This window comes from Danio rerio, chromosome 5 (genome assembly GCF_049306965.1).
Source record: "Danio rerio strain Tuebingen ecotype United States chromosome 5, GRCz12tu, whole genome shotgun sequence".
In the NCBI taxonomy this organism is placed as follows: domain Eukaryota; kingdom Metazoa; phylum Chordata; class Actinopteri; order Cypriniformes; family Danionidae; genus Danio; species Danio rerio.
Window position 1 is genome coordinate 62,851,189 of NC_133180.1, and position 7,006 is coordinate 62,858,194.

Sequence of the window (7,006 nt, forward strand, 5' to 3'; positions counted from 1 at the left end):
TCAAGACAGCAAGAACAGAGAACGCATGAAACTTCCCAGATGTGTTCTTGATATTGAGGACGCACTGATGGAGACTTGAGCACCGAACTTGCTCTAGGAATCCCAGAAGTCGTTGCGACTGGAGGTGGAAAGCGCTGCGTTTTATTTAGATTTATTATTAAAGTTCAGAGATTTCCCTTATTTCCCTCAGGACTTTCCCTAAATGAAAAGGTGAATATAAACATCTCCATGAACATCTTAATAAAGTAATAAACACATTAAGGGTGTTTGTTTGCTGAAATTCATATAAAAATCGATTTTATTTCTAATGTGCAGAGAATATTTGTTTTTATGCACAGTATATATTTTAAAAACGGGAAAAACAAAAAATCCTTGTATGAATGCTGCAATGTTTAAATAATATTCTATTAAAAACACATGAAGGTCATGTGACCATCGGGAAGAACGATGCATCTCATTCCTCACAGGAAGCATTTTCTGCCCTGGTGATCTCCCGAGTTCGTTCTTCCGAGGACACCTGGCAAGACCGGTCTTCACAGGAACGCAAGTTCGTTCTCTGCATTCTTGGAATTGAGAAACAGCCCCTGTTTCCACTGATCATTCTTGAGATGTTTCAGCACCTTTACTGAAGTTCACCTGCGGCAAAATCAGTTGATTGGACATGATTTGAAAAGGCATACACCTGTCTATATAAGGTCCCAGGGTTGACAGTGCATGTCGAAGCACAAACCAAGCATGAAGACAAAGGAATTGTCTGTAGACCTCCTAGACAGGACTGTTTTGAGGCACAAGGTTGGGGAAGGTTACAAAACATTTCTGCTGCTTTGAAAGTTCCAGTGAGCACAGTGGCCTCTATTGTGCTTAAGTGGAAGATGTTTGGAACCACAAGGACTCTTCCTAGAGCTGACCGGCTATCTAAGCTGAGTCATCGGGGGAGAAGGGCCTTAGTCAGGGAGGTGATCAATAACCCGATGGTCACTCTGTCTGAGCTCCAGCATTCAACTGTGGAGAGAGGAGAGCCTAACAGAAGGACAACCATCTGTGCGGCAATTCACCAATCAGGCCTGGTCTTCTCTGGTCTAATGAGACTAAAATTGAAAGCTTTGGAGTGAATGCCAGGTGTTACATTTGGAGAAAACCAGGCAGCGCTCATCACCAGGCTAATACCATCCCTACAGTGAAGCATGGTGGTGACAGCATGCTGTGGGGATGATTTTCAGCAGCAGAAACTGGAAGACTAGTCAGGATAGCGTGAAAGATGAATGCAGCAATGTACAGAGACATCCTGAATTAAAACCTGCTTCAGAGTGCTCTTGACCTCAGACTGGGGTGACGGTTCATCTTCCAGCAGGACACCGCCAAGATATCAATGAAGTGGCTTCACAACAACTCTGTGAATGTACTTGAGTGTCACAGACAGAGCCCAGAACTAAATCCTATTGAACATCTCTGAAGAGATCTGAAAATGGCTGTACACCTTCGCTTCTCATCCAACCTGAGCTTGAGAGGTACTGCAAAGAGAAATGAGCAATAATTTCCAAAGGCACGTGTGCCAAGCTTGTGGCATCATATTGAAAAAGAGGCTGTAATTGCTGTCAAAGGTGCTTCAACAAAGTATTGAGCAAAGGCTGTGTATACTTATGTACATGTGATTTTTCAGCTTTTTTATTTTTAATAAATTTGCAACAATTAAAAAAATCTTTGTTCACATTGTCATTATGGGGTATTGTGTGTAGAATTATGAGGAAGTAAATGAGATTAATTCATTTTGGAATAAGGCTGTAACATAATAAAACTTGGAAAAAGTGAAGGGCTATGAATACTTTCTCAGTGCACTGTAGTTCTTAGACTGATTATGTTCTCATAAGATCTGGTATGGTCAGTAGCCACAAGTATTATTTTTGTTTTGGCTATTTTTGGGGGGGCCTCTGAAAGTGCTGCTAACCATTGACTTGGATTTTATGAATGTTCATAGACCACAGTTTCAGCTTAAACTCTTTAACCCTTGTGTGCCATTAGGGATGTTTTCAACTACTCTGGGGTGAGTTTGAGGCCTAATTTGGACACACATTTCTCTGCGTTTTAGCAAATGGAATAATTTTTGGTAACAAATTTTATTTTGACATATTTTGGGAAAATGCTTTGAAATTTTTTACACATTCAACATGTGGCAATGTGAGGTTTAACAACCACATTACCGCCCGCCTTTTGAGTCCTTGTATGGAAATCCCTCAATTATAAAAAATGGTTCAATAGAGAGACCCAGGGAGCGAGAGAGGAAGAGGTGTTCTGTGGTTGGCTGTGGGGGTTGAAGGAAGAAGATGAGCTGAGCGGAAGTGAAGGGGAAACTAATGTTTACTGAGACGCGACTTGCCATAATAGTGGAGTGTCCTAATAAAGAGAGTTGTTAACCAGAAAATACACTCATCCATTTGTTATGTTTGTGGCTGTTTTTCCCCATGGATTCAATATAATGACATTTTCTGAGCCAAAGCACCATATAATCATGCATTCTTTATTGTTGTGGAAAGAGGTACAATTTATATTGTTTTTACCTTTTTTACTTTCTTTATTATTATTTTTATAGCTGATCATCAGTTATTGTAAAAAAAAGCTGGCCTTTTATATAGATTATAGTGTGTGTAAGAGTATAAGGGACCTTTGTTCATTTTCCATGATATGTTTGAGAAAATAAAACAATAAGCGCCTCAGCTCTTGGAACATAGTAAGTGTATTTATGCATGCACACTATATTTTGCTGTAATACTCCATATAGCTAGAAACGTTTTTTTTTTAAATTTTATTTTTTATTTTTTTGCACAGGCTTATATTAAGGGTTAACACTGCCAACTGATGATCAATAATACAAATGACAAATCTGACCTCTTTCCAATACGGAAAACCAACAATCGAGAATGCATGATTGCATGCTGTCATGACTTTGCTATCAAAAAAATGTCATTTATAATGGAAGTCAATGGGGCAAAAACAGCCCCTAAAATACAAAAAGTGGAGTCAAATTGAACAATACACAAGGGTTAAATTAACATCACAATTTTTCTAAGAAAAACGGAAAATTAAATGTTGCTATTTTATATTTTAATATCTCTATACTCTCATCACGCCTTAATAATCAAGGAACTTTGCTGCCATTTAATGGCATACTATTTTCAGGTGCTGTGTAATGCATTGCGCTTGCTGCAGCGATGGTAGAGCAGCAAAATTCCTTGATTTTATACCAGAATGAGAGTGTAGTTCCTAGCCATATCCACATAGAAAAGAGCAACTTTTTATTGGCGTTTTGTTGGTCTCAGTACATGATGTAACTACAGAAGTGTCCTACTTTAAATAGAAAAATTATCGAAACTCTGGTCTTTTTTTAAAAGATGCTAATGGTCTAATCTGATTTAATGATCTATGCTACGCTAAGCTAATAACGCTCCCGCCAAACCATGAGAACAGCTGAATGGGTTCAAAAATGGTAAAGCTCAACAGTTTCACTCTATACCTGTTTGTTTGTTTAATATAAAGTAGAGTTTTCCTTTAATGTTCTTCTGAAGAAATTAAGTCTGTTATATATTTTGGATGTCTTGAAGGTGAAAAAATTCTACAACTATAATCGAGACTAGTGTTGACATTCATTACATGGATTAAAATAAGTTGTCTCTTTTTTCAAGCATCTTTAAGATCCACAACTAGAAAACTCTGACATGTTTGGAATGACAGACTTTAAAATTTTTTAAGCCAGTGTCATGTGTTATATAGGAGACTTGAAGGGAAGTGCTTTTTAAAAAAAGGGACAAACCACTTTTTTTTTTCTCTCATCTCAAATTTTGGGTTAGATTTACTTGTCCATATCAGACCCCGGTTGTGAAAAATGTGTGCTGTGAATCTATGCTGCTTATTTATAGGCTGGTTGACATGAGTGAAGCCTGCCTTTCTTTTTCTGGGTGTTTTGAGCAGCTGCTGAGTGATGATCTGACCAGATTGCATCTTTAGTTTTAGTTTCATCATTCCATTGTGTGATATTCTTACATGTATTATTTTTGTTTTGATAATTTAAGCAAGGAAACGTTTTTTTTTTCGTTTTGATGTGGTATTGAAAGCTTTTGCAATCGTTGTAATTTAGCCTTGTAGATCTGAAAGACACATGTATGCATTTCACACCCAAAGAAACTGTGCCTTAGTAAGACGAGCATCTCTTTGCTCGTGTGTAATATAAATGTGCTTAAAATTCAACATTCAGGCTTTTATTAGTTTTTATCTATTTAGGATTGTACTCGCAGGCACAACCATTCTCAAAATGCACATTTACTTTTGAATCGGCTGTTAGGTTTTTTGTTTCTTTTTTTTTTTTCAAAATTAAAAAATATTTCCATTTGTATTGATGTTTTACTTGTTAGACCTACAGTGTTACCAACTAAAGCTACTGTTGTGCTTCTCTTTAAACTCACCAACACTAAGTATTGCTTTAGTTCTGTCAGTGAATATGATTTTATATATATTTTATGAATAAAATGGTGTTATCTAAGACTTGCATTGGGGAATTTCACATCTCTTTTTACTATGATGTATTGATTTTCAATAGTTGCATTTATTTTCTGTTGTTGGACATGGACATTTGTACATACTGGCTGAACTACATCTACCCCTCCCTTTTATTCATTTAAGGAGATAATATCAGGTACATTTTGCAATGTTTTTTTTTTTTTTGTTAGTGTTAGATAACTATTGCAAGCCATATTAACATTTAATCTAAAATAAGTTGAAGGGATAGGAGTCTCTTATTTGAATAATCTGCTCTTTTATTATCTGAATAAGAGTGCAGCAGGATTAAATTTACATTATGACTGAATTTATCTTTCCAACACACTCAGAAATAAAGGTACAACATCTGTCACTGGGTTGGGACCCTTTCTAAAGTTACACTTTTGTACAGAACAGGTGGACATTAGTACCTTTAAGGTTCACTTTTGTACCTATTAGATCCACTTTAAGTTTCTGTGAAACACATTTGTATATGTTTTAGATAGTAATATATATCTTTTAAGGACCTGCAGTGACAGATTTTGTACCTTTAAAACTGACAGTAAAAGGTGAGAACTTCTGCTGTCCTCCCACAACTCTGATCACAATTCAATTTCACTTTAAACCACAGCTGTGTTTTTATCAATAGGCCAATGCTTGGGCACTGCTGTTAATAAAAGAGTCCTCTCATTGACTCCACTGATGGCCACTGCAGGCGCTGAAATAAAACCAAGCACATCCGGCACCTTTGTATTAAAGAAACAATTCACCCCAAAAAAAAAAAAGAAAATTCTGGCATTAATCTCATTTCACTTGTTTCAAACCTGTTTGATTTTCTATTGGACCAAAAGGAAGATTTGTTTATTGTTTCTGTACATCCCAAATTAGAAACTGTATCAAATGTTTGGATCTGTGAGTTTTTTTGTCCCCTTTTATTTTTTATTTTTGTCAGTCTTTATATTATGGAGAAGTCCCGGTAACACTTCAACTTAACTACACACTCTGAATCATTTGTTAAGCATTGGCAAATAGTTAATTCATCATCTGTTAAGTATTACCTCTACATTAATAAATCATCACCTTGGATTTATAAGGTTCTATCTGTGTTCTAAATATTTTTGAGATATTGAGCTTCAAAGTTTTTGCATTCCATAGTAAACACAGTATGTGTAAAATTACTAGCATTTTTTTATTTAAATAAAAAGCCTTAAAATGTACACAACTTCTAAAATAAAAACATCCCATGATGTAAATACGTTGTCATTTAATAAGAATGTTAGTAACTCAATTTTGACAAAAATGTCAGAAAGAACCTTATTCTAAGTTGATGAAATGTTAGTAAGCACTTTATAAATGCAGCTATTATTGATTTATAAGCACATTAATAATGTGCTTATTAATTGTATTTTCATACTTTGTTAACGATTAATTTTTTAATTACTAAATTAAGTATTGCATTATTTACTAATTATTTAAGAATAGTTGTTGCTATTTTAAGATCATTCATAACGAGTTTGTAAACGATTAATATTATTATTATATTCCGTAATTTTCAGGCATATACTAATAATTAATTTGTATGTTGATAAATGCTTTATTAACTCCACTTTATCCAGTTTTGTGACCTAATCTAAGGTGAGGACTATTCATGATTTATAAATGGTGGGAGCTTAAAATCAGAAAATAATATAAATATTTTTAGTAGTGCTCTTAAAAAGTGGTTAAAAACAAAACAGCAGTGTTTGCACAAATAGTCTACTGTTAGTTTGTTGGATGATGTCGCCTTTGCTTTTGCCTGCAGTAATTTTATGTAAAGAACTGTAACGTTGTGTATGTTTCTATTATTTTTCCATTTTGTCAATTTTTAAGCCTCCTGTGGACAGGTTTTGAGAATTAGCAAGTTTGCTAAAACACTTAAACAAATGCATTTGGTTGTTGAGTGCAATTGTGATGTCCATGTCAAATAAATCAATAAATAAAAATAAAATAAAAATAAAGCCGTTATAAATGACAATTAAAGCCTCACTTAAATTCTAAACAGGAAAAAAGAAAATAAAGGACTTAAATTACTTAAATTAACTTTATCAAATGAAAAATAAATCTTTGCAATCTTGTGTAAAATAAAATTACTGCAGTTTAAACATAGCAAAATAATTTTGAAATGTTGTAACATGAAACATTGCTAAACTAATACATTGTTTTATCCAATTTAATTGTATTCATTTCTAATTGTATTCAGTCACTCCTGTTATTCAGTAATGTTTAAACTTTACAGTCATTTTAATTTTTACATAAGATTGCAAAGAGTATTGTTCATTTGATACTGAGCTTTTAAATGTCATTAATAAGAGGTTTATAAAGCATAAACAGTCCTCACTTTAAATTAGGTCACAAAACTGCATGAAGTTGAGTTAATAAAGCATTACACATACGTAGTAACCATTACTATATGCCTGAATCATACAATATATACATGTTG